Here is a 27854-nt window from a genome sequence, read left to right as displayed (position 1 = left end):
GGTGGCAAGAGCCTTTGCCAATATCCGGAAACCCAGGGGTGACAGGTGCAAGCCATCTCTTGCGAAGCAGCGTGGCTTGTCAAGCATGTCATTCCAGGCAGACAGACATTGGATCCCCTTAGAATGACACCTTTGAAGTAAAAATAAAACCTAGATACCCAACTAACCCTGGAATATTTAGGAACTACTCTAAGGCTAACTTCCTGCTATTAAGTGATAATCTGGCATATTTTGAAGCCCTCATAAACCCTGAGAACACTGCTGCCTATGCAGAACTGTTCACCAAAACTCTATACAAGCATGTTAATAGCTGCATAGAGGCAGATGTAACTATGAAGAATTAGTACAGAACTAACTCATGCAACAAACCACCCCGGTGGAATCACAAAATAAATAAGCTGTATAACAGAAAGAAAATCATGGCAAAAATTAGAAGCTGTAGCACTCAGCAGGATAAAAGTGTTCTCATCAAACTAAATAAACAACTCAGACAACAAATAAAGTCGACCAAAGCCAAATTTGAGATCAGTTTGGTCTCCCAGGCCAAAAGCAACCACAAGGCATTCTTTAGCTATATCCGAAACCTCAAAGGCAATACACAATTGTGTGCAGAGCTCATTGTAAATTTAGAGATGAAAACAGGGGTCCGAATGGATGATAAAATCAGCAGGCAAAGGAGAGAGTATTGCTGGAATTGAATTCATCCTCAAGTTTTGGTGAGTACCTTCATGAGGTAGACCCTGTTTTTCACAAATTCTCACCAAGACACTGATATATAGACTGTATTTTATATAGCATATACCATGGACAGAAGTTGGTTAAAAAATAAAGAAGAGAGCTGGGTACACAAGACATAGGATAAAACAGTGCACAATCCTGGTAGATGCACTGGTACTAGGACTGGAAAAAATGACAGTGCAGAATCCTCAAGATATGGAAATATTCCTACAATGGGGCTAGGCCAGGCCCGGGGAGAGGATGCCCCCCCCCCCATTTTAGGAGGAAGTAGCATTCTACAAAAAATGATAGGCCAAAAAACAGACATACATACTATACAGTGGACTATTGAGGATAAGAAAAAAAATTTGTATTGTTACTATTATACAAGAAGCCCAGAATTTCCAGACAAAAGATATACAGAAAATTAAGACAGAAATTAGAGGAAAGAAAAATACTTCCACAAGACAAGCTATCAGAAGTTTCAAATAGAAATTTGTGTTCATTAATACAACAGATCCATGAAAAACAATAGACCAAGAAACCTTGTGCCATTTGGAAAAAGAAGTGACTGAGGAAGTGCAAAAATTTAAAGAACAAAAATTAGAGACATTTGAAGGGTATAAAAAACAAATATAGACATGAGAAAGGAAGAGAGATCTGATATGGTACAATTTTTATGCAAAAAAGAAAGCCAAATTAATCAACACAAAAAAGGAAGCTCCCAAGAGATCTGAAGAGGCACATAGGCAAAGGCATTCAGATATGTAAAATTTCCCAATAAAAAAATAAGATTAGAAAGAGGGAATGTAGAACAGAAGATTAGTCAAGTAGAAGTTAAAAAAATGGAAGCTGATGTTATGGAATATTTGCAGATTGAAGGATTCAGTGTAGTAAGTCTAACACAGGTTATATCACAACATGAATGAACGAGTCCCCAAAGTAAAGAGAAACAAGAGGAGCAGGATACATCTGAAGAAGAAATATGGACAAGGGAAAGAAAAAAGAGATTTAATATGGTGCAATATTGATACAAAGGACAAAGCAAAACTAATTGATGCAAAAAGAGCAGCACCAAAGTTATTTGAAGAGAAATACAGGCAAAGACACCCAGATATGGAAAGTTTTACAATACAAAAAACAAGAAAATAAAGAGGAAAAGTAGAAAAGAGAATGAGTAGTGAAGAAGTTAAAGAAATAGAAACTCAGGTTATGGATTACTTGCAAAGTGAAGGATTTACTGTAGAAAATTTAACACAGATAACAATACAACAGGATAGAGCAATGGACACTGAAATTAAGGAGAAACCAGTGGAGCGGGAAGCATCTAATCAGTTGACATATGAAGACACTTTGGAGCTTTCCATAGGAAACTACTACAACTGTTCAGTTGGAACTATACAGCAAGGGAAAGAGCAGGAAACTGTGGCAAATCTGACAGTCAGTGACACGGAGCTATAGATCAGTGAGTTACCATATGAAAGAGTAACGGATCACACAGGACAAAACTGAAGAGAACATGGCACAGGAAGATGCTCTGGAACTTTCTATAGAATGTCCACAGGAAATGGAGAACAAAGAATGTGCCCTCACTTTAGAAGAAATTGCTGAAGGTGCTTGATTTCATAGAGATGGCTAGACATATTAAGAATAATGCAAGAAGTGCTTGATTTCATAGAGATGGCTAGACATATTAAGAATAATGCAAGAAGTAGACTGCAGAAGATCAATAAAACCCAAAAAGTCAGAAGTTTGATAAAACAAACAAACACAGTAATTAGGACTGTTGATAGAGATTTGTGCGATATAACAGAAGTAAATAGGATACATTATTGTGCAGCCAAATTAATAACAGATAAACTCCCACCACAAGAACACAGGGTAGTAAGGAAAATGATGTGGAGAAATCAAATGCCATCATGGAAGTATCCAATACAAAAAACTATAAAGCAATTAAGACAAAGAAGTGTCTTTGTTAGAGGAATATAGAAGAGGGAATAGATCAACAAAAATACTCAGAAAGATGTACGTGATAAAAACAATGTACAGTATTATAACAGATCAGGATTTATCATGTACTATCACAAACAATAAACTAAAAATATAAACATAGGCAAAAAAAAACTCAGAAGATATGTAGATATATAAAGGAAAAGTACAAAATAATTTATTGATGACCTAAAAAAGTTTTATTGAGAATTAGGAAACAAGGTAAAAGGAATTGAAAGACCACCAAGAAAGAAGAAATAGATACATTTTGGAGAGATATCTATGAAGATCCCCTGGAACATAATAAGAAGCTAAATGAATAGAACTAAAAGAATAAGAAGTTCAAATGTACAGGATATGAAATGAGATGAAGTAACGGCCAGAGAGACTGAAACAAAGTTAAGCAAAGCCACTAATTGGAAAACCCCAAGCTCAGGTGTAATACCTAACTTCTGGCTAAAAGTATTAACATCTTTGCATGAAGATTTAGCCATGAGTAAGAACTATTTATATGCACATCCCAAACAGATACCAACATGGTTAACAAGAAAAACAATGCTCCTACTTAAGAACAAACCTGCAAGCTACACATAAAACTATAGACCAATAACCTGCTTTCCAGTGACATATAAACTATATACCGGAATTGATGCAGACAGGGTTTATAGTTATTTAGAAGAAAACTCAATTATGGCAATAGAACAAAAGTGTAATAAAAGAAAGTCATATGGAACAAACGATCATTTGTTGTTAGTCATAGTGGAGAACTGTAAAAAAGGGAAGAATTTAACTATGGCATGGATAGACTACAAAAAAAAATTGACAGTATCCCACATTCATGGATAAAAGAGTGGTTAAAAATGTATAAGATACACCCTACACTGATAAGTTACATCACAGAGACCATGAAACAGTGGCAAACCACTTTACAGTTAAGCCATGATAAAGGCCAAATTATTATTCCAGGAATAAAAATTCAAGGGGGGATATTTCTGGGTGACTCTGAATCACCGTTGCTCTTTTATCTTGCCCTTAATCCATTAAGCTGTCTGCTTGACAGATTAGGTCATGCCTATAATTTAGCTCCCAAAAAGTAACAAAGGGTAAAGACTTCTCATCTTCTCTTTGTAGATGATTTAAAACTGTATGGCTCATCAGATAAAAAACTGAAAGCACAACTGCAAGTAGTCAAAACTTTTGCAGATGATATAAGAATGTCATTTGGTCTTGATAAATGGGCAAAGTCAACATTTAAAGAGGAAAGCTGCAGCACCAAGAAAGCATTAGTTTGGGACAAGAATGTGATACAAGCAGTCCTTGGGTTACAGACATCCGACATGCGGACAACCCATAGATACGAATAGGCTGCCTCAATATTGGAAATAATGTGAAAATAAAGTTGCCCAAATCTTACCTTAAAATGAAGAATTCGGTTGTACTTTCCTTTTGCCCGTTCTCCCTGTTCATGAAGCTGCTCGCACACCTTGTTAGAGCAGTTACTTCCGCCTTCATGGACAACAAGTGATCTGATTGGTTAAGAGATCACTGTGTTGGCAATCTGATTGATCAAGACTGATGGCCTGTACAGTGCAGAGTATTGAAGCAGTTACTATACTGTACAGTAGAATGGGCAAATTACATAGCAGCTCACTAGGGTCTAGGTGACAGCAGGAGGTTTTCTGAGAGGTCTGAAACTTCAGAAAAGAATGAAAAACATTTGTGGATGATGCCTTTAGTACATAAATGTGAAGTAAAGCTTAAGAAGAGGTATGTTTGATGTTTTTTCTTTTGTATGGAACGTTCTACTGTACTGTACTACAGTACAGTACAGTAGAATGTTCCATGTACATGTTTTAACTTACATACAAAGGGTCCATATCACATAGTTGATCTGCCATAAGTTCGACTATGTAAATATCGAACCCGGAAGTTCAAAATGTCAGAACTTTGAACATTCAGAACAGCGTTTTTTTTCCCAGGGAAAAAAATCGCTGTTCCAGTACAAAACGTAAAAAAACATGAACAATACAGACTGTTACTAATGTGGGGGGCTTTGTCCCCCACACCCCCCCCCTACTTAAATATACCATCTCCGAGATTGCACCACAGTGGAGGAAATAGCAAAGCTGCAGAAACGGCCCACCAAATTTTTTCCCTGGGAAAAAATTTGGTGTTCCGTGGCTTCGCTATTTTTGCATTTTGAACTTCCCAGTTCGATGTTTCGGCGTTTGGACACATGTGCATTCGAACTAATGATATAGACCCCATACAAATATGACTTAAGGACAGACTAAAAAATGGATCTTGTCCTTATCCCTGCCTAGAAGAACTTGAGCAAGTAGGAGTATATAAATATTTGGGATTTGATGAAGGGTCAACAATAAAACATGAATAAATGCAAATAAAACTTAGTAAGGAATATTTTAGAAGACATAAATTAATCCTGAAAACAACGTTGACATCTAGGAATAAAGTTCAAGCTATAAACAAATTTGCTCTTCCTGTCCTTACAGTTTTGGAGTGACTGACTGCATACCAAGATTATATGTTTGCTGTTCCAAAGGAGGTATGGGCCTCTTTGAAACTGATTACATGTATAGACCTGCAATCATGGGACTGCATACATATCTGCTGACCTCACAAGACCCAAACAGAGCACAAGTTTTGAGACATGAGGAGAATAAATCTAAGATGACTTTCCTGTTTAGTCTATCAGAAGTATATCAATGTCAAGTGGGAATGAAAATCGAATCAGAAGTAGATAAAAACCAGGCAGCAACTGAATGTGCCAAAAAACAAAAATAATATAAGGTGAAGGATCAGATGAGAAGGCAAGAAATGTGGAAAATGCATAAATATAATTGCAAGTATAGAAAACTCCTAGAACAACCTCATGTTGATCAGGATTGAACAGAGGAATGGTTAAGAAGAGGTGAATTCAAAACAAAAGACAAAAGTTTAATATTGGTGGCCCAAGATATTGGACTAACATCAGGCCGCACGATGCCAGGGGACTTCTATGGGCTAGGCTTGTAAAGGCTCCAGGGCCATTAGCCTAGTATGCACCTATGAACTATGTACACATTGGTTTACAAAGTCCAATGAACATGTGGGAAAAACAGACAAATGTAGGTTTTGTAAAACAGAACTGGAAACAGTTGCACACCTGGTTGTGATATACTAATGGCAGAAGGACTATATACTGAAAGGCATAATAATGTGGAAAGACTGTTGCACTGGAGATTGTTCAAACATTATAATATTGAAGTAGCTGAAAAACACTGGAAACACGAGCTCCAAAGCATCACAGAAAATGATGAAGTCTACATTACATGTGATCGCCCATTACCAACATTTCAAAAGATAGATGCGAGAAAACCAGATATAGTGGTCCACGAAAAGAAGACAAAAGTAGCATTAATCATTGAAATTGCTACACCAAGTGACTACAGTGTCATGTGTACAGAGAGCCACAAAGTCATAAAATATCAGGATATGCAGGCAGCAATGTGGAAGAAAGATAAAATGACCTATGCAGACCACCTCAAGGCTCTATCCCTGTATTCTGTCTCCTACAGGCTGTTTGTTGAGAGGAGATCTGTGCCTGGCATACAGGGCATTGTCACACCCCATTCTGATGGACCTCCTGCATATCACCAAAACAAGCAGCACCAGAATTACCCATTCTGAAGACTTAAATCTACCTTGCCTATGATATAAATGGGACCTGCTGGAGATGTTTCCCAGAGACTACCCTGTCTCTGGAACAGTCTCACTATCCATGTGAAGCAGAGTTCCTCCCTAACCTTATTCAAGTGTAACTTGGACAATTGGATGGGGAACAGGAAATTCATCCCTGGCATACCTGTCAACCTCTTAGAGCAAGAAATGTGGACAAAACCATAAATAAAAATGGGATAAAGACCCAGAAATAGAGACAATTTTTAAATATTGCCCTTACAAACTTAGAAAGTTGGTTGAATAACTGGGCTTGCATTAGCATGAATTTTCTGAAGGGCATGAAGTCTGAAACTCAAATGCCTTTCATTATTTTCTAACTTCAGTCTTTACTGCTTTCCCACTAGTTTGCCAGAAAAACACAGTTTTATGAAAAACGGACCAAAAATATGAGTCAAAAATCTGGCCATTCTGCGAAAATCTGTACAGTTGAGAGGTATGATCCTTAGCTTGGTGCTTATGTCTCTAATGGACACAGGCAATCTGTAAATGGTTCATCTCCCAGGCCCCTGCTTGGAAATGTTTCATCTCCCAAGCCTCTGCTTACAGTTAACAAGGGTACCAGAAGTTGTCAGAGATTTGGGATGCATGACTAGGCTTAACAAGGCCCTTGTAGATGTTAGCCTAGTAAACATCTAATAGCTATGGATTTGGGAATATATATAGACAGTAATCTGGCCTTTGTCTAACACTTAGACAAGTAAAAAAAATCTTTCTATGTCACCCAACTTATAAGCCAAGATGTTGTGTAGTCCAGTCTCACCTTCATTTCTACGTATAGGTTCGGAGCCGATCCTCGGCTCTGACTCAGCCGATTTATAAGCTCGAAGTCTGCTGGTTGGCTCGTGGCTAAGCAGGTATCCCATAGTGCACCAGTACAAACCCCAGATCTCATTTGCCGTGTCGACGAGTTCGGTTGTGCTTCTCTTGGCTCTGGCTAAGTGTTAACTTTTTTCTTGCTTATATTGCTTAAAATCTTGTTCAAAGTTATAATTAGTGTAGTACAATAGTTTTTGCATTAGCATTTGTTAGTGTAGGGTTGCTAATTCTTAGGTAATTAGCTCCTTTGCACCCCTTGGTGCAAGCGTTGGCCTTGGGCCTGTTAGTGTGCTTTGTGGTATCAAGTGTACCAGTTTTAGATTTATTGTTAATGCTGGTAGCTTGATAAACACTAGCATTTGTTCTAGTCTCTGGTTTCGTAAAACAGTTTGGTTTTGGCGGTTATCCGCTGGTGGGTTTTTTTTTTTCTTACAGTGGTGGAATTCGTTGTTCGAAACTCCAGTTTCAGCTTCCTCTGCTAATCCTTAGCAGAATAAGGGTTTTCTGTGTGTGTGAGTTTTTGCTGGTCTGTTTAAGTTAGAAGACCTAGCTATCCCTTTCCTTTCTGGACTAAGCCATTGTAGTTGGGCCTAGTCCTTGTGGTGTTTCTTCCTCCTTCAGGGCTAGGCCCGTTTAAGTTAGAGGACCTAGTCCTCCCTTTTACTACTCTTCTCTTTTTGTTTGTGTGTTATGTCTAAAGAGGTTAAGGAGCACAAGCATTTGGGCTTCAAAAAATGCATGAAGTGCTCCCAAAAAATGTCATTGATGGATGGTCATGGCCTATGTGTCTATTGCTTAGGGGCCATCCACTTGCAAGAGACTTGCTTGTTTTGTCATGCCTTCTCCCCTAGAGGGTTACAGGAGAGGAGGAACAAGCTAATTCTAAAGGGTCTTTTAAAGCCTGCCTTTGAGGAAGCCTTGTCTAGCTCTTCCTCTTCTTCCAAGTCCACTAAATCTGCTAAGTCTAAATCTTCGAAAAGACCTTCTCCGGCACTGGCTGGTGTCACGGAGCTGCCTCCTAAAGTGGCAAAATTGGCCTCATCGGCTCCACTGCCTTCGGAGCCAACTGACAGCAGCATTGTGGTGACAGGGTCAGTTCCTAGTTTGTCGGAGCCGACCACTGAATTTATGGAACCTGCTATTCCTCCAAGATCAAGATCCCGACTATGTCCTCCAGGTGTTCCAGGAGCCTTTCAGAAGAAGATGTGGAGAGGGTGGTCTTGAGACTGCTGAAGTCGTCTGCTCTATCTAAATTGTTGTTGACTCCGACCCAGTTGGTTCCAGAGCCTATGGAACCTGTTATACCCTCGATTGTTATTCTTCCTCTGAGCCAAGCTGGTCTGTCGGAGTATGAGGGCTTGGTGCCATTGGTGGAACCATTGGCTCCAGATCCACTTGTGGTTGCTTTGGAGCCGAGTTCTGCTCCAACACTTTCGGTGTTATCTGTTGTGTCCAGGGGCCAAAGCTCTCTGGTTGGTGCCGACAGGGAAGGTTGGAATCGGTCTTCTTCAGTTCCGAGTCTCCCTCTCGGGGCTTCGGCTAGGGTGAGTTTGGACCCTGCGTCTATCTCAGAGCCGATAGCTCTGGCACCGATGGCATCCTCGGTCTCTTCGGAGCAGGAGAGATCCCCTGAGCCGGAGAGCTCGGCATTCGAGATGATGAGGAGCATGCAGTCCAAATCACCAGTTGCCACCAAGGGTACCAGCACTCTCCCCCCTTGAGCACCCACTTCTGTCTCAGCCCCTACTCTCTCCGGAGACAGCAGAGACCCTCAGCTTCAGGAGCCACCGGCTGGTGGCCCCCACTCTTCCTTGACCTCCCCGGAATACCCTTCTGAGGAGCCCCCCTGGAAGAAGACATGCAAGGGGAAGCATGTTGACTCCCAGGATGAGTCTTTGACATCTGACACCGACCTTGAGGAGTTGGAAGGGTCCCTCAAGTCATCCTCTGATGATGTCTCCTTCGTGGACATCCTGGAGATCCTTAAGCAGAGGTGCAGCTGGCTCACTGTCAACCCTTCTGATGAGGAGTCAGTGTACCTGAAGGGTTTCGGGTCTCAACCTTTTGACGAACTGATGGATTTAGTTAGTCGAAAGGTGTGGGATACTCCTGATGCCATGGAGCCAGCCCCTAGGAGACCCAACAAGTTTCTTTCTGCCCCTCCAGATGAAGAATTTTTGTCCAAAGGTGTCCCCGTAGATGCCATGGTGGTGGTGGCAGCCACTAAGAAGGAGCTTGCTGAGACTTCTTCTTCTGTCCATCCTCTGAATAAGGAGTCACAACAGATGGACAGGTATGGGAAATGTGTCTTCAGTTTAGTGGCTTTTACTCTTCGATCATTGAACTATCTCACTCACTTCATGAGATTGCAGAGGGATCTCCTCAAGGAGTTAGGAGATTCTATACAGGGTACATGTACTGAGGGGAGTCCCTGACAAGATTTCTGCTCAGTTGTCCACCTTAAATTCTATAGTTAACTCCTCCATGTGACTTATTTCTTATGCAGCTGATGGAGCGAGTAGAGCAGCGGGTTCAGGAGTTGCCCTAAAGCGACACTCCTGGATGCACTTGTGTAATTTTGCGGAACCGTTCAAGTCCACTTTCACCAACGCCCCATTTGATGGTTCCTCGTTGTTTGGATCTAAGGTGAAGGACACACTCACTCGATGTGAGCAAGAAGAAAAGACGCTCTCTGCTGTGGGAGTACGTTTTACTGTTCCCTCTAGACCCTACCCCAAAGGTCAAAGGGGGTGGTAAAATGTAGTTCAAGAAGTCCCAGAGGGTCTTTCTGGACACACAGGGTGAACCCTCCTTCAGAGACAGAGGAGGAGGAGGAAATGGGAGATGTCGCCCTAGAGGCAGGGACGGTCCGCAATACCAACAAGGTCATGATTCCTTTCAGGACGGCCTTATCAGTGCTCCTGATATGGGGCCCGACTGCATTTCTCTGGGGCCGGTCGGGGGTCGCATTTCTTTGTATCCAGAAGCTTGGCTAAGTATAACCCAAGACAAGTGGGTACAGAGAGTTGTTACCAGAGGCTATATCATACCCTTTTCCCTTCCACTGTTTGTTCCCAAGAAGATCCCAGATGTACCACCCAATCTCAGGGATCAGGCAACTGTGGAGATCCACAAGTTGCTCTTAAAAAGAGTCATCCAATCCATCCCAGCAGACCAGATAGGATCCGGAACTTACTCCAGGAGACTGGAGGCCAATATTGGACCTCAGCAGATTAAACAAATCCATAAGGAAGGACAAGTTTTGGATGGTAACACTGCAGTTGATACTCCCTTTGTTAGGGAAAGACTATTGGATGTGCTCAATAGATCTCCAGGATGCCTACTGCCACATAAAAATGGACAAGGCATCCAGGAGCCATCTATGCTTCTGGCTGGGAGCCAGTCACTATCAGTTTCGTGCTCTGCCCTTTGGTTTCACCACAGCCCCCAGGGTGTTCACCAAATGCATGGCAGTAGTGACAGCTCACCTGAGACGTCAGGGATTCCAGGTGTTTCCGTATTTGGACGACTGGCTCCTGACCGCCCCCACCAGGCATCTACTTCTCCAAAACAGGGACGCCACTATTCAACTTTGTGCTCAATTAGGGATCTCCATAAACTGGGAAAAATCTGCATTATTGCCCTCTCAATCTGTGATTTTTATAGGTGCAGAGGTAGACACAGTGAACATGACAGCTCGTCTTCCCGCCGAAAAGGCACAAAATTTAATCTTTCAAATTCCACGTTTTCTCCCATTGCGGAAGGTCAAAGCAAAGTGGGTTCTTCAGCTCCTCAGGACTATGGCATCCACCATCCTATTAGTACCATTAGCCAGGTTGCACATGAGAATTCTCCAGTGGCTTCTGTCTTCCCAATGGTCCTTCCAATATCTTCCGCTGACTCACACTATTCTGCTGATGGAATCATGCAAGGAGGACCTCCTTTGGTGGACAGCACCCAACCAGTTGACGACGGGCACCCCTTGTTCCTGCCCAACCCGTTGCCACTGTGACCACGGATGCCTCCCAGATCAGGTGGGGGGGGGGGACATTATCTCGGCAGAAATGTCCAAGGCACATGGCAAGAACACGAGGCTCACCTGCATATCAGTGTTCTGGAGAAGAGGGTGGTGCTGCTGGCATTGCAAGCACTTCAAGACCTTCTTCCTCTAGGGACTATTGCGATACAATCAAACATGTCGTTAGTTTGGTATATCAACAAACAGGGCAGTACCAGATCTTACCCACTCTGTCAAGAGGCCATGCGAGTTTGGGAATGGGTGATTTCTTCCCAGCACTTTCTGGTTGCATCGCACATTCCAGGGATGACCAGTGTGATAGCCGACAAGTTCAGCTGAGCGAACCTACTGCTTCATGAGTGGTGGCTAAAACATGGAACAGATTTTCCGCAAATGGGGACAGCCTTGCTGCAACCTTTTTGCCAGTCTAGTCAATGCCAAATGCAGCAGCTATTTTTCCCTCATTCCCCCTCCGGGGGAGACACCCAGAGACGCTCTAGCTCACAATTGACCCATGGGTCTTCTGTATGCTTTTTGTCCATTTCCTCTCATTTCCAAAGTGATTCAGAAAGCCAGATGGCTGGGATGCAAGTTAATCCTCATTGCTCCTTACTGGCCTCATCAGGTTTGGTTCCCCTTCCTCAAGCCTCTTCTCCTGGGTGATCCTTGGATTCTGGACCCAGCTCCAGATCTGTTGACTCACATGTCAGGTTCGCTACATCCCTCAATCCACACCCTCAAATTGACAGCATGGCTGCTCCAGTTGCATCCCTAGTCAGGCTTCATGATGTATCTTCCCCAGTGTCACATATTTTTATGTCCTCCCATAAACCTTCAACTAGGAGACTGTATGGCAGTAAATGGAAAAGATTGTCTATTTGGGTACAGAAAATGAATGTAGTTCCCTACATTGCTTCTATCCCTGTGATTTTGGAATTTATTTAGGGTTTCAAGATACCAGTTTAATGTCTCATAAGCTATGCAAGACCTTTTTGAAAGGAGCCACTCTGTTGAGGCCACCGCTCCAAGAATCTGTGGCTTCTTGGGATTTAAATTATGTGTTGTCCAAACTGACATCTTCCCCGTTTGAACCTTCTCACTCATCTTCATTGAAATTTTTGTCTTGGAATACTTTGTTTTTGGTGACTATCACATCAGCTAGACGGTTACTAGGAGTTACAAGCCTTGTCTGTTAAGCCACCTTATTTGATCTTTCATAAAGACAGGGTCTCACTGCGTACTAACCCTTCCTTTGTCCCCAAAGTTTGTTCCCACGCCACCTTAAATCAATCCATAGAACTCCCAGTTTTCTTCCCTAATCCCTGTAATGCAGCTGAATATTGGTTTCATCAGCTAGACATTCATAGACGACTATGTTTTTATTTGCATCGGACCAAGGAGTTTAGGAAATCAGATCAACTATTCATTTCCTTTTCTGAGTCCAGATTGGGCTTACCAGTTTCTAAAGTGACACTATCTAATTGGATTTCCAGTTGCATAGCCTTTGTCTACAGTTCAGAGGGCAGACCTTTACCCTTCAAGATCAAGGCTCATTCTACCAGGTCTCTGTCTACCTCTTCAGCCTTTCAAGCTAGGGTCCCACTTGATAATATTTGTGCAGCAGCTACGTGGGCTACCCCTCACACTTTTATTACACATTACAAATTGGATTTAGCTACCAGGGGTAGAGCATCCTTTGGCTCCACGGTGCTCAGGAGTATTTTCCATTGAGTCACCCAAGAATAAGGTGCTAGGGACGCTGTCCCATACTTAAAAATGAAGGTGAGATTGGACTACACAACATAAGGAAGTTATGTACTCACAATATTGTTCCATGTTGGTAGTCCATCTCACCTTCATTTTTACCAACCTGCCCTCCTGCCCCCATCGTGGAAGAATCTGGAGATATTAATATTTTGGTTATCGTTGGTTGGAGACCCTTTAGTATTGGTTTGTCTGTTATGGTCATTTCTTCTAGTCAGCAGCAATCAAGATCTGGGGTTTGTACTGGTGCACTATGGGATATCTGCTTAGCCACGAGCCAACCAGAAGTCTTCAAGCTTATAAATCGACCAAGTCGGAGCCAAGGATCGGCTCCAAACCCATACGTAAAAATGAAGGGTGAGATGGACTACCAACATGGAATGTTATGGTGAGTACATAACTTCTTTTTATGGCATCCAAGTCCAGGGAAGTTACAGTACCACTATACTCAGCCCTTATCAGACCCATTATTGAGTACAGTGCCCCCTTTGGCATGTCCTTAGCCAGGCACTTGCAGCAGCTGGAATGCCCTCAGAGGTTCTTCATCAGGAGAATCCAGGGTAAGAATACCCAAATACACTGTCCAGATCACCTTAAGGCCTATATCTGTACTCAGTCTCCTACAGGTTACTGAGAGATGATCTGTGCCTGGCATATAAAGCATCCTCAGATCCAGCTGTGATGGATATCTTGCACATTTGCAACACATATACCAGAAACAGTAGATCAAAACACCTGAACTTTGCCTGTGACATAAATAGAACCTGCTGGAGAGACTGCTATGTGTCTCAAAGGATCTCCATGCTATGGAATAAACTCCCCATCTACGTGAAGCAAAGTTCATCCCCTGACCCTATTTAAAAGGAACAGTAATCATTGGACTGGACACAATAAATGCACCCCCCAGCCTGGCTCACATGTGTCTGATGGACAGAGGTCAATAATAAGTAAATTAATCCTCAACTAACATATCCCCCCACACAACCCTTAGCTCTCTCTTTACTAACATACTCCACCATGTAGGTGGCCAAAGAACTCGAGGATAAAACTGGGTTGGGTTGCATGGCCAGGCTTGTAAAGACATGGTGTCCATTAGTCTAGTGTAAACCTATGCACATATTACTTATGCACAAAACGTGGCACAAAAATACACTAAATACAAAATTTATACTTATTTCATCCTACAACTTGCACTCTAAATTCAAAAGCTGACATAAATAAAGAGAATTTAAATAATCTCTCAAAACATAAACATTTACACTAACCTGTAGCATCCTTCAGTAGGCTTGTAAGCATGTACCACAATATCTTACTGGAGCCATGGTTTGTGTGAAGTGTACTGCTGTTTCATCTGAGCCAGCAAGAAAACCTACTCAGTATCTAAGCGATAAAACATGGCCATAATTACTACTACATACAGTACCAGGAGGTGAAATCAGAACTCAGGTTTCACAACCTCTCAGGAAAACTAGTTCTAAACTTTTTGTAACTATCCACAAAAGGAAAACACAATAGTGTAAAAAAAAAAAAAAAACTAACTAATAAGACACAAAAACCTTCAACGATGACCACATGCTCTCAGATGAGCTAAAGTCCTGCAGAGCAAAGCAAAAGACTCCCAATCACTCATGGAAAAAAATAGCCAGCCCCCCCCCCCCCCCCCCACACACACACACACACAGAAATAACTGCACAGAGTGCAGTGAAACTAGAAACCTTTAAAAAATTATACCTGTAATACAAAACTTTACACTATTTACACCATACAACATGGAAACAAGTGCACCAAATATATATACTTTCTACTTAAAATTCTCCAGTAATTTCACCAAACACAAGATATGCCATCAATAATTCACAGTTTAAATAATCTCCCAAACACAAAAGTGTTCTCTTACCTGTAATGTCCGAGTGTGCAGTCTAAACAAGTCCCATTAATTCTTCTAACAGCCATCTCCTACAAAGCTAACTGCTTCTCCGAGTTACACAAACTCTGCATACAGCTTAAACAACAGAATAATGTCATTATCTGTAAAACTTACTGGAAAATTCAAGTCACCTAAAGCAAATAATGACAGTCATCTATAATCCCGCTGTCACCAGCTAAAAAAAGTAAAATTCTTAAACAAGTAGCAGTTTATAAAAATTCTGCACTAAACTCTTGTCCCAACCTTCCATCATGACTGTAAGTTCCAAACTGAGTAGAAGGTGGCACATATCATGTCGTAAAACAGCATACCCACCTCCAAACAATTAAGCCAATTCTTGTCTCTAGTTATCCTTTTTAAAAGCAGACAGTGTGTCACACTGCTTAACTTGGAGAGTTAGTTTGTTCCAGAGAAGTGGATAAGCAGCATGTTATAAACCTATTCCTCCACCATGTTTTACTTTTTTGTTGCAGTGAATTTAGAACTATGGCCCTAGTATTAGCTGGATTGTTTGATTTCTGGATGTATAAGAGGTTTTGGACTACTGGATTCATTATAGCCAACAAAGCTTCCATGCCTCACTTAAATAATATGTGTAACCTTACCTCTAACTGTAACCTGCATCTTAAATTAAAAAAGCTGTTCCCATAACATACCACTACATAAGACAGTTAAAACACTCCTCACACACATGTACACGCACATGTACACACACAAACATGTGTGTGTGTGTGTGTGTGTGTGTGTGTGTGTGTGTGTGTGTGTGTGTGTGTGTGTGTGTGTGAATCTGTGTATATATATATATATATATATATATGTTAGACATATTCATGTATTCATAGATTCATAATTTGGTATTAGGCTAATGACCCTGGGGCCCTTTCTAAGCCTAGCCAAGTTTTACTGAAAGAATAATGATATTCTCTATTCAAACAGGACACAGTGGGCCAGTGATTTATAAGCTGCCTCTATCTAAAAGGGACATGGGTGCCAGGCTCAGTGTACGTTTCCTATTGCCCATCTACTGGTCTAGGTTGTGCTCAAATTGAAAAAAAAAAGACAAACTGGGCTTCACATGGTTGGGAAGCCTGTTCCATAGCAGGGGCAGTCTCTGGACTCATACCTGACTCTCCAGTATGTTCTGTTGAAGTCACAGACAAAAATTCAGGTCCCTGTACCTTGTATTTCTGGTATTGTTTGCCTTACAAATATGCACATCATTCATAGGTTCATACTAGGCTATCTGCCCTAGGGCATTTATAAGCCTAGCCAGAGAGTGTTTGGCTTTCGCCACCCATTTTAAATTAATTTTGCTATGCCCTTTTTCGAGGTTAGTATTCTGTGCTTCTGTCTAACAGTGACACAGAAGTGATACCCGGTGTAAACCTACGATCTCCCATCCACTCATCAAGATTCCTCTTGAATAGAGTCAATGAGTGACTCTGTCTGGACTGGGATTTTATTCCAGAGTGAAGGGAGCCTCTGGGTTATGAATCTGTCCCTCCAGCATGTCCTATTTATTTCAGTGCTGAGTTTCTCGAGCGCGTGGCTCGATGGGATTTGGATTTTCTGAGGTGCAGCATGTCCATTAATTCCGGGTTGGACATTGCTTTATACGTCAGGCACAGAGCACCTCTGAGAAGGCGGTATGCCACTGAGTAGAGCTGGAGTTTCTTTAACCGGGAAGCATATGGCATCTGTTTGAGCCCTATGATCCTCTTGGTGAGGTACTTTTGGGGTCTTTCCAGTTGCTGCAGGTGTCTGGTAAGGTACATCCCAAAAGGGGCATTGTACTCAATTATGGGCCTGATGAGGGATGAGTAAAGAGGGACAATGACCTCCCTGATCTAGATGTGAATTCCTTCATGATTAGGTGGGCTATATAAAATGTTTTTCTAACCACTTTGGCCACGTGGTTGTCAAATGAGAGATTGCTATCAACTTGGGTCCCCAGGTCCCTAATTACTTCTTCTGTACTTAATGGATTACCACCTATGTGGTAATTTGTGGGCACTTTGTTTTTGCCAAAGGGGATGACTATACACTTTTTGGTGTTTAGCTTGAGGCCATGGCTCTGGTACCAGTTGTCTGTTTCTATGAGTCCCTTTTGGAGGATGCTTGTGTCAGCTGGAGAGTCGATTATGGCGCCCAGTTTGCAGTCATCTGCGAACTTAGTCAGCCACAGTCCTTCCATGTTGGCCTGTACCTCCAAGAAATATATACCGAACAAGAGAGGTCCCAGGACTGAGCCTTGTGGGAAGCCACTTGTAACTGGTTTGGAGTCTGACATGGCTCCAGCAATTCTAACCATGTGGGTTCTGTCCTTGAGCCAGTTTGCAACCCATCTAGTGACATAGCGGTTTATATTTAAGCTGGTGAGCTTATCTATAATGCCCGAGTGGGGTATTGTATCGAAGGCTTTTGCGAGGTCCAGGTAGGCTGTGTGGACCACCTTCCCCTCGTCAATGGCCTTGGTGACTGTTTCAAAGAAATTGACCAGGTTTAAGAGGCAGGATCTGCCCTTGACAAAGCCGAACTGGGTAGGATCCAGTGTCTGTAGGTCCCCAATATCTTTATTTATGAGGTTCATGATGATCCTTTCCATAGCTTTGCAGACCAAGCTAGTCAGGCTTATGGGCCAATAGTTTCCAGGATCCGTTGAGGCACCACCTTTGTGGAGAGGGACCACTGTTGCTGTACACCACTCTTTGGGTACATATCCTGTAGTAAGGCTGAGATTGAACAGTAGTTTTATGTTTGGGTTTAGCTCTTCTTGTAGGATGCAGCCCGGGACACCGTCTGGTCCCATTGACCTAACTGGCCTTATCTACAAGCACATGGAGAGAATCATCATGGACCTTGAGGTGTGGGGTTTGTGGATGCCTTGTAAGCCAGGCATAGATCACCCCAGAGCCATCTGTAGGAGAATGAGCAGAGGGAAAGGGCTTTAAGGCCCTCTCTGTAAGGAAGATTTGTTATGCCTTACATTCTTTTTGTAAATATATATATATATATATATATATATATATATATATATATATATATATATATATATATATATATATATATATATATATATATATGTGTGTGTGTGTGTGTATATATATGTATGTATACACACACACACACACACACACACACACACATATAGGCAACACACACGTGTGTGTGTGTGTATGTGTGTGTGTGTGTGTGTGTGTGTATATATATATATATATATATATATATATATATATATATATATATATACACACACACACACACACACACATATATATATATATATATATATATATATATATATAGATAGATATAGATATACATGCAAACACACATACACACACATATATATAGAGATGTACACAGTTACACACACACACATATAGAAATGTACATGGTTACACACACATATAGAGACATACATAGTTACACACACACATATATAGAGACGTACTTAGTTACACACACACAGATTCATAGGAAGTTACTAGGCTATTGGCCCTAAAGCCTAGTCATGTTATACCCTTATTGCCCAAGTTGTATGGTCTGTATTTGCAGGGCGAGTCTGTGATCAGCACTGACTGCCCTTATCCAAGAGGGACATAGGTGACACCCCTGGGGTAAATTTATGGTCTCCCATCCAGTTGTCTAAGTTACGCTTAAATAGGGTCATTGAGGAGCTCTGTTTTACTTGAATTGGGAGTTTGCTCCAGAGGAGTGGCAATCTCTGGGAGACATATCTCTCTCTCCAGCATGCACTGTTAATGTCATAGGCTAGGTTAAGATCCTTAGAGCAAGTGAATCTTTTCCCATATGACTTGCGGATGTGCATCATTTTCATTAGGGCAGCGTCCAAGACTGCTCTGTAGGCCAGGCACAAGTCGCCTCTCAGCAGCCTATGAGATACTGAGTACAGTGACAGGGCCTTCAGTCTGTCCATATAGGTCATGTTCTGAAGGCCTTGAATTTTCTTGGTGAGAAACCTCCGAGGTCTTTCTAGCTGCTGCAGGCCAGGTGTCTGGTGAGGTACATAAGGAAGGGAGCATTGTACTCTATCAGTGGTCTAATGAGGGATGAGGACAGGGGAGTTACAACATCTTTAGCTCTGGATGCAATGCCCTTACTTTTGAAAGTGCAATGTAGAAGGCCTTCCTTACCACTGTGGACACATGGTGATTAAAGTTAAGGTTGCTGTCAATGAGTGTTCCCAAGTCTCTCACCACTAAGCTAAGGGGGCTACTGTTAATATTGCAATTTGCAGGGGCTTCCCCTTTGCCAAAAGCAATAATAATGCATTTTTTGTGTGTTTAATTTAAGTCCATGGCTTTAGAACCAGTCATTTGTCCCTTTTTGTAGTATGTCAACATCGTTGGGTGAATCAGTGATTGCACCCAGTTTGCAATCATCGGGGAACTTGGTAAGCCACAGACCATCTATTTTTCCTGAACTTCTGAGAAATAGATTCCAAACAGTAGGGGGCCTAGCACAAATCCTTGTGGTACACCACTGGTAACTGGTCTGCTAGTATAGGTGGAATCCCCAACTTTGTATGTGTTTTGTTGGTGAGCCAGTTGGCTACCCATCTAGTGACATATGGGTTAATTCCCAGCTGGGTGAGTTTTTCAATGATGCCTTAGTGGGGGGTTGTGTCAAAAGGCTTGGCTAAGTCAAGATAGATTGTATGTACTGTTTTGCCTTCATCCAGGGCTTTGGAGACATTCTTGAAGAAGTCCACCAGGTTTAATGAGCATGATCTACCCTTAACAAAGCCAAATTGGGTCGGGGTCAAGAGTTTGAAGGTTAACTATGTTTTTGTTGATAAGGTCCATGATGATTCTCTCCATCTGCTTGTAGATAAGGCCAGATAGGTTTATGGGTCTATAGTTCCCAGGGTCGGTTGATGAACACCCTTTGTGCAAGGGAATTACTGTTGCAGTTTTTCACTCTGCTGGGACAAAGCCAGTATTTAGACTGTAGTTGCAGAGAGTGCCAAGGTTGCTGTTCTGTTTTTTTTTCTTTTCTTTATGAAATAATATTGCACTATGTATATTATTTTATATTCTATTGTATTGTCTTTTTTTTCCTGTGGAGCTTTTCTCCCTGGGCCTCCAGTGAAAAAGGACAAATATAGTCCAGTCAGATTATCCCAGTAAACAAATGTTAAAATAAAATTTACGTATGCATACAAGTAGACCAATTGATCCTTCTAAAAAGTCACATAGAATGATTGGCACAAGTATTTAAATGAACACAAAGCCTGAAACAAATTCCTCCTGCCAGAAATAAATGATTCACCTAAATATATTCAGCAAATAGAAATTGAATATAATAATAAAAAAAAAAACTTATAGAATGTGGGGAATATCAACCACACACTAACATTATTCGACAAATAATGTGCACTTAAAAACTAACAACTTGTAAAGAAAAAATGAAACTGGGAGCACAAAACATTGTACCACTGGAAACATAAAATGCTGCAAAAAGAGTTGCACTAAATTGATAATCCAAGCGTCTTTGCTCCATCGACAATTACATCAAATAAAATGGATGACATTACTAATTCATCACAGTTTAAATAATAGTATCTCAAACATAAAAATCTGTACTTACCTGTAATGTCCAGTAGCTATGTAGTATAAGCATGGTTTATGAACTGGTAAAATAGATGTCTCATTCTACACAACTTGTTGTTTTCCAAACGAATTACAAAGGGTCCTTTCCACACAGTCCACTAATTCTAGTCCATGCATCTCATCTCACCAACCATAAAGTGTATACAGTGTAAAAATTAAAAAAAAAAAAAACAGACTGCACTAAATTGTCATCCAACCATTCTGTATCACCAGTTCTAAAACAAATGTGAATCCGTATGAAGTGGCAGGCATCATCACCTCCTAGATAAAAACACCCACCAGTCATCACACCCACAACAAATTAAAAAAAAAAATCAAATTCTTTGCAGGATTCACTCTGGCAATAACTAAAATTAACCCTTTGCAATTAGTGCAGTACCCTGCTTAAAATGTATCCATTCATTTAATGCGTATATTTAAACAGTCTTGTCACCTAAGCTTCTCATGTAAGGCAATGAAATTCTTTTAGGATCCAGCTAAAACAGTGTAGTAGTTATTGTCTCATTAAACTGAATGTGGACATTTTCACTTCACCTGACACCTATTGTTTAATTCCCTGTGTCCAAATCAAGAACTCCTAACATGTTCTCAGAGATAACAGCAGACTTAGACCACAATGCTTTGCCAGAGATGGCCTGCACCTGTTGCCCCTGGGATTCCAGATACTGGCTAAGGCTCTTGCCATCCGTATCGTGCCTTTTTTAGGCAAGGTTCAAATGCTAAATTCACCACCGTAACAGGTACAAGCAAGCAAACTATGAGGGTAATACTACTCAGTGTTAGAAGTCTAAACCTCAAAATGCACTCACTTGAGGCACTCCTTAAAAATGGAGAACATCGACAATTGAGCAGTGACAGAGACCTGGTTCAAGGCTCCAGAGCACCCCTGCATTACCAGGATATAATTCATACCACACCTTTCAGTCACCTAACCTGGACCGAAACACTAATGTCGACCATGTCGTCCCAGGCAGACCGATACTGGATTCCCTTAGAATGACACCAGAAACTTAGCCATTTGTTGAAGTCAATCATTTTGCCCTTGTACTGTGGTATCATTCTAGGCGATGGCAGGATGCTACTCTGGGCTAGGGTCATGCCTGCCTGGGCTACAAGAGCTGAGAGCTCCTCCATGTCTTTTTTCATGTAGTCCAGGGAGGTACGTCTCAGGTCATTCACACCAACATGGACAATGACATAGTCATATTTGTACTTGTTGTGGAGTGACCTGAGTGCATGCGTTATGTGGCAGATCCTGGCAGCTGACAGTAACTTTCTCCTTGTTTAGCCTGGTAAGTGGGACATCAGTGTGCCTGAGTCACCTATGACTAGTGTGTTGGGTACATTGTTTTGCCTTATGGGCTGACATTGAGTGGCACACTGATTTTGTGGGCTGTGCGTCATTTGGGTAGTGGCTGTCTGTGTTTCAGCTTGGGAGGTCTCTGTTGCTTGGGCAGATTTTTATTGAGAACCTCTGTGAATGTGGGTGTGTGCTTTGTGTTTCTATGTGTGGGTTTTGGTAGTGTGGGTTCTGAAGGGCTATGTATTGTGTGGTGCGGTACAGGTGTTGACCTTCTCTTCTTGACTGTCTAGTCCAGTCTTGGCTGGCGAGAGCTTGGCTTCCAGTTTGGCTATGTAAGTGCATCTCTCACAGGTTGTAGTGTTGGGTGGTAGGAGGAGAGGGTTGGCAGTGTACATGAGGCAATTGCTAAATTGCCCCAAGATGCCCAGATTCATCAGGTGGACAGGAGAAAACACCGGGAGCTGACCCATGGTCATGCCTGGATAAGTGCTTATTAATTTAAGTACTAAGAACTGTTTTCCTCTTGACAAGTGAGGAAAGTCAAGTGCTGTAGTAATTTGTGGTTTATTTAGTGCTTACAATGAGTTTATGAACAAGTGTTGAGCACAAGGAAACAGTTTTGAGTGCTGAAACTAAAACAAACTGGCTAGTTTTAGCACCAATCCCAAGAAGATATGCAGGCCACAGCCTGTTTGGTGATCCACAGTCTTGTCCCAGATGATGCAAGGGTCTGCAGGCTTGTAGCCTTTTTCTGGTCTTTTTTTGCTCTTCATTCATTCTACTACCTTCACCCTCTCTTTTTCTCTCTCTTCACAGCACACTCGGGCAACTCTGCAGTCCACGGCTACCACCCTACCCATACAGTCTAGGAAGAAATCAGGTCTTTAAAACTAAACCAAGGGTATACCCTTTGAGCCTGAAGAGCAAGGTCAGTCTACCCAGGCATTCTACATGTATGTGTTATGATAGTGAAGCTTTAAAATTAGCTGTGTTACTAAGTAGTTCTCAGTGTGCTAATAATACTGACTGAGCCTTGTATCCTCCCTCAGCTTGTGTAGTAATCTTAAACGTCCACTAGGCAGTATACACTTAATTCAGTTCCTTCCTATTCTCTGTGATTAAAACCTAACCCTCAAGCAGCCCTGTCACTGCTGTTTGCCTTAGTTTTGTATCACTTGAGCCCCACCTTTTATTTGCATTTCTGTACATTCCCCTTCATTGCTAATGTATCTCCCTACTTTAATCTGTGCATAAACTGGCTACTAATAAGCAAGTCAATGTGAAGACACACTCCCAACCTTAATAAACTTTGCTGTTTTTTCTCTCCGTCACTTTACAAGTAGAGTTTATATTACTACTCACCCCCTCTGAGGCCTTCACTCATAGTTTTCTACTGCTTGCCTCTCTGGTTTATTTGCGTTGCATCTGGTTCACACCCTTTTTGCTACCCCCATCCCCAATACTAAGTCTATATTAGACTCCTCCTGTTTATGGAGCCATCTTTAAATTACTAGTCTCCTATTAGGACACAAGTGCTCATCAGCAGTTGAATTCTGCTCACTGGTAAGCCATTAGACCTCAGGAATTTCTTAGTGTTGTTTTTAGCTAATTATTTGGTCACTAGTTAAAGAGCTGCTAGTGGCAAATATAATCTTTTTTACCTCCCCAAGTGTGTACTGTCAATCTACAGTATAAAACTAGGGAAATAAAATATAACGTTTGCAGTATAAAACTAGAGAAATAAAATATAACAGTTTACAATTACTTACCTTGCATGCACAGAAATCAGGTACCTTGTGGTTTGGTCCTGCTCCACTCGCCCTTGCTGTGTTCGGGCTTGCTCCATGCCCCATCCTGCCTCCAAATCTCACCCACCCCCAGTGCTGCTAAATGTATAGCTCTAAAAACCACAGCCCACGCCACTATAACCCATCAAAGATAACCTCCTAGATCAAACCACCTCCACACCTGCCACTAAGCTTCCTAGTCTTCTTAATTTACTCCTGCTCCAAATACATTTCAAACATAATGCCCCAGCCAGGCTAGACAGGGGTCCAGGGAAGTAAATATTGTGGGAAGAAATATCCAGGGAATTGTTATGGCAAGGCTTGTATAGGCCCTAGGGCCGATAGCCTAGTACCAACCTATCAGCTATGTTATTCTTCAAAATACTGCTATTTTCACTGTTACCTCTGTTACTCATTCCATATTTCCTCAGCACCTATAAAAATCAGCCCTACCTAGGTTTCCACTACCCAAAATCCAAAACTATCACTACATCAATATCAAACAATGCTGGCCACTTCATAATTCCCCACATACCTGGCCCCACCATTCTTAAAAACTACCAACCGATTAGACCCAGGTATATCAGCCCCAAAACTAAACATTACCAAAGATTTATAAACAAAATTATGAAACTCATAGTTAGCTTACAGTACAGCCTGACAATGGATGGAGACATCCACCCAAACACTTGCCCATCCCCACCTGCTGATTCCAGTTCCCAAACTAATATTCCTTCTAACATAACACTGGCTAGTAGGCCCCCTAATTCTCTCCTGACCTGCCAACTAGATATCAGAAGCATAAACAATAAGGTCCATAATCTGCATGCCATATTAGCAGTTTATTCCCTCGATGTATTATGTCTTACGGAGACCTGGCAAAATCCGATAACTAAAGACAGTGAGGTAATACTACCAGGGTACGACATACTTAGAGTAGATCGTACTACTAAGAAGGGTTGTGGGGTAGCTGTACTCTATAAATATACACTAGATGTTACTACAATCTCCCTACAGCCACCCCAGTTTAATAATGCAGAAATTCTTATTACCAAACTGCAGATTAACAATAACAAATGCATAAACATTGTCTGCATTTACATTCCCCCATGTAATAATACAAACACCCTAGGGGATATCTTCCACTTGTTATCCAGTACCTACCCCCAAGAAACTATGGTGCTTGGAGATTTTAATATTGATTGGAACACCTGTTCCTCAGAATCTCCTATAACCCATGTCAATCCACACGGTTTTATGCAACTCATATCCTCTCCCACCAGGATAGGCAAACCCATTAACAAAGACAGTATATTAGATTGGATACTTATGAACAGCTGCCCCTATATGTACAAGTCGGGGACCCCCCCCCAGATGACCTAAGTGACCACTTACTTACGTACATTATCAAGTACATGGTGTACAACCCCCAGCAGACCACCTTTAAAACCATCAGAAATAATAAGAATTTCAACTCCACCAATTTTCAAAATGAACTTAAAGCTTGTAATTGGTCAATCCTAAAGCATCTTTCACTGGAAGATGCGGTAGCATACTTTAATTCCATATTCCTTACTGTTCTTGATCCTCAGGCTCCTGCTCGCTCCATTAGAATCAAAACAAAAACTGCCCTGTGGCTGTCAAAAGAGACCAAATCTAAAATCATAGCTAGAAATAAGGCATGGGACAAACGGCATGCTACAAAAAACCCACTAGATCAACTGAGATACTGACAGCTAAGGAATCACACAAAAAAATCTATTATACTAAACAAAAAAAACTTCTACTACCATCTTCAACAAAAAAATCAAAACAAACCTCAAACGTTTTGGGCAGGAATAAATAAACTTCTTCACCCAGGACAGTCCTCCACTACTACCTCATCAGCTTGTATCCAGAGGATACTGCAAATACCTTCAATAGTTTCTTCACAGAGACTATCCAGTCCCTAGCCAGCCAACTGACACCCACCTGCTCCAACCCAAATTCTGCCACAGCCAATACCCCACTCTCCTTTAGCTTTCAGCCTGTTTCTACATCACTTATCAGATCTCTAATTAAGAAATTAAAACCAACTACTGTAGCAGCTGATCTCCTCCCACCAGAGTATCTGCAAAAAGCAGCAGATGCCATAGTATACCCCATCTCTATCATAATCAACAGAATCTTATCTGAAGCCACCACCCCCTCCATTTGGAAAATATCTCATGTAATACCACTCCATAAAGGAGGCATCTCATTTGAACTGTCAAACTTTAGACCCATAGCTATTCTGTGACCACTGGCTAAAATTATGGAGAAGTGTGTCCATAAACAACTTATGCATTATCTTACCCAGAATAAGCTGTTGGCTAACTCTCAGCACGGTTTTAGGCCACACCACAGTACCACCTCAGCCCTCCTATCCTTGTCTAACACCATAAACCATAACTAAAATAATAGCATGCTTTCCTCAGCCCTTTTTTTTTAGATCTCTCCAAGGCCTTCGATATGGTCAACCACCAAATACTCATAATACGCCTGCACTTAAAAATATCATCAACCCTTATAGCAACCTGAGGTCACTTTGCTCTTCTAATAAACTACTGGTTCAAACATCCCTGCTGGGGACTCTCTGTTTGCTAACTCTGTTGGCAAAACGTGGAACTGTCTTCCTGCTGATCTTACTTGTGAACCCTCTCTTACTCAGTTCAAAAAAATCCTTAAGCTATACTTTAAAACTCACTGGCTATGTCCTTGTTCAGAACTTGACTATATCCTCCTCTATAGTCTGTAATCACTTTATATTGCCTAGTCAATTTGTCAACAGTGTGAGACCTGGTGTTGGAATGAGGAAGTACAGGAGAGTATACAGCGAAAGAGGTTGGCAAAGAAGAAGTAGGATTGTCAGAGAGATGAAAAAAGTAGACAGGAGTATAAGGAGATGAGGTGCATGGCAAAGAGAGAGGTGGCGAAGGCTAAGGATAAAGCGTATGAAGAGTTGTATGAAAGGTTGGACATTAAGGAGGGAGAAAAGGACCTGTACTAATTGGCTAGACAGAGGGACCCAGCTGGTAAAGATGTGCAGCAGGTAAGGGTGATAAAGGATAATGAGGGAAACATACTCATAAGCGAAGAGAGTGTGTTGAGCAGATGGAAAGAGTACTTTGAGGGGCTGATGAATGAAGAGAATGAGAGGGAGAGAAGGTTGGATGATGTGCAGATAGTGAATCATGAAGTGCAGTGGATTAGCAAGGAGGAAGTAAGGATAGCTATGAAGAGGATGAAGAATGGAAAGGTTGTTGGTCCAGATGACATACCTGTGGAAGCATGGAGGTGTTTAGGTGAAATGGCAGTGGAGTTTTTAACTAGATTGTTTAATGAAATTTTGGAAAGTGAGAGGATGCCTGAGGAATGGAGAAAAAGTGTTTTGGTACCGATTTTTAAGAATAAGGGTAATGTGCAGAGCTGTAGTAACTACAGAGGGATTAAATTGATCAGTCACAGCATGAAGTTATGAGAAAGAGTAGTGGAAGCTAGGTTAAGAAAGGAGGTGATGATTAGTGATCATCAGTATGGTTTCATGCCAGGAAAGAGCACTACAGATGTGATATTTGCCCTAAGAGTGTTGATGGAGAAGTACAGAGAAGGTCAGAAGGAGTTGCATTGTGTCTTTGTGGACTTAGAGAAAGCATATGAGAGGATGCCTAGAGAGGAGTTGTGGTACTGTATGAGGAAGTCGTGAGTGCCAGAGAAGTATGTAAGGGTGGTACAGGATATGTACAAGGGTAGTGTGACAGCGGTGGGAGTGACAGATGCGTTTAAGGTGGAAGTGGGATTACATCAAGGAACAGCCCTGAGCCCTTTCTTATTTGCAGTGGTGATGGACAGGTTGACAGACGAGATCAGACCGGATTCCCCATGGATTATGATGTTTGCAGATGACATTGTGATCTGTAGTGAGAGTAGGGAACAGGTGGAGGAGACCCTGGAGAGGTGGAGATATGCTCTAAAGAGAAGAGGAATGAAGGTCAGCAGGACTAAGACAGAATATATGTGTGGAGAATAGAGTAATGGTGAGGATGCAGGGAGCAGAGGTGGCGAAGGTGGATGAGTTTAAATACTTGGGATCAACAGTTCAGAGTAATGATGAGTGTGGAAGAGAGGTGAAGAAGA

At 41.7% G+C, this 27854-nt stretch overlaps 1 long non-coding RNA gene across 1 annotated transcript in view; it reads left to right on the top strand.

Annotated features, from left to right (window-relative positions):
- The first annotated feature begins 12954 nt into the window (after nucleotides 1-12954).
- The window catches only part of LOC122791828, a 15822-nt gene continuing 922 nt past the window's right edge, over nucleotides 12955-27854 (top strand). Inside the window, exons 1-2 of the long non-coding RNA XR_006363207.1 lie at nucleotides 12955-12965; nucleotides 16617-16619. This is a non-coding gene — a long non-coding RNA (uncharacterized LOC122791828). The remainder of the gene's footprint in view (nucleotides 12966-16616; nucleotides 16620-27854) is intronic.

The sequence above is a fragment of the Protopterus annectens genome, chromosome 17.part0 (assembly GCF_019279795.1).
Source record: "Protopterus annectens isolate FY-2018-M chromosome 17.part0, PAN1.0, whole genome shotgun sequence".
In the NCBI taxonomy this organism is placed as follows: Eukaryota; Metazoa; Chordata; order Ceratodontiformes; family Protopteridae; genus Protopterus; species Protopterus annectens.
Note: the sequence above shows the minus strand (reverse complement) of the source record. Positions and strands in the feature narration are given on the sequence as shown.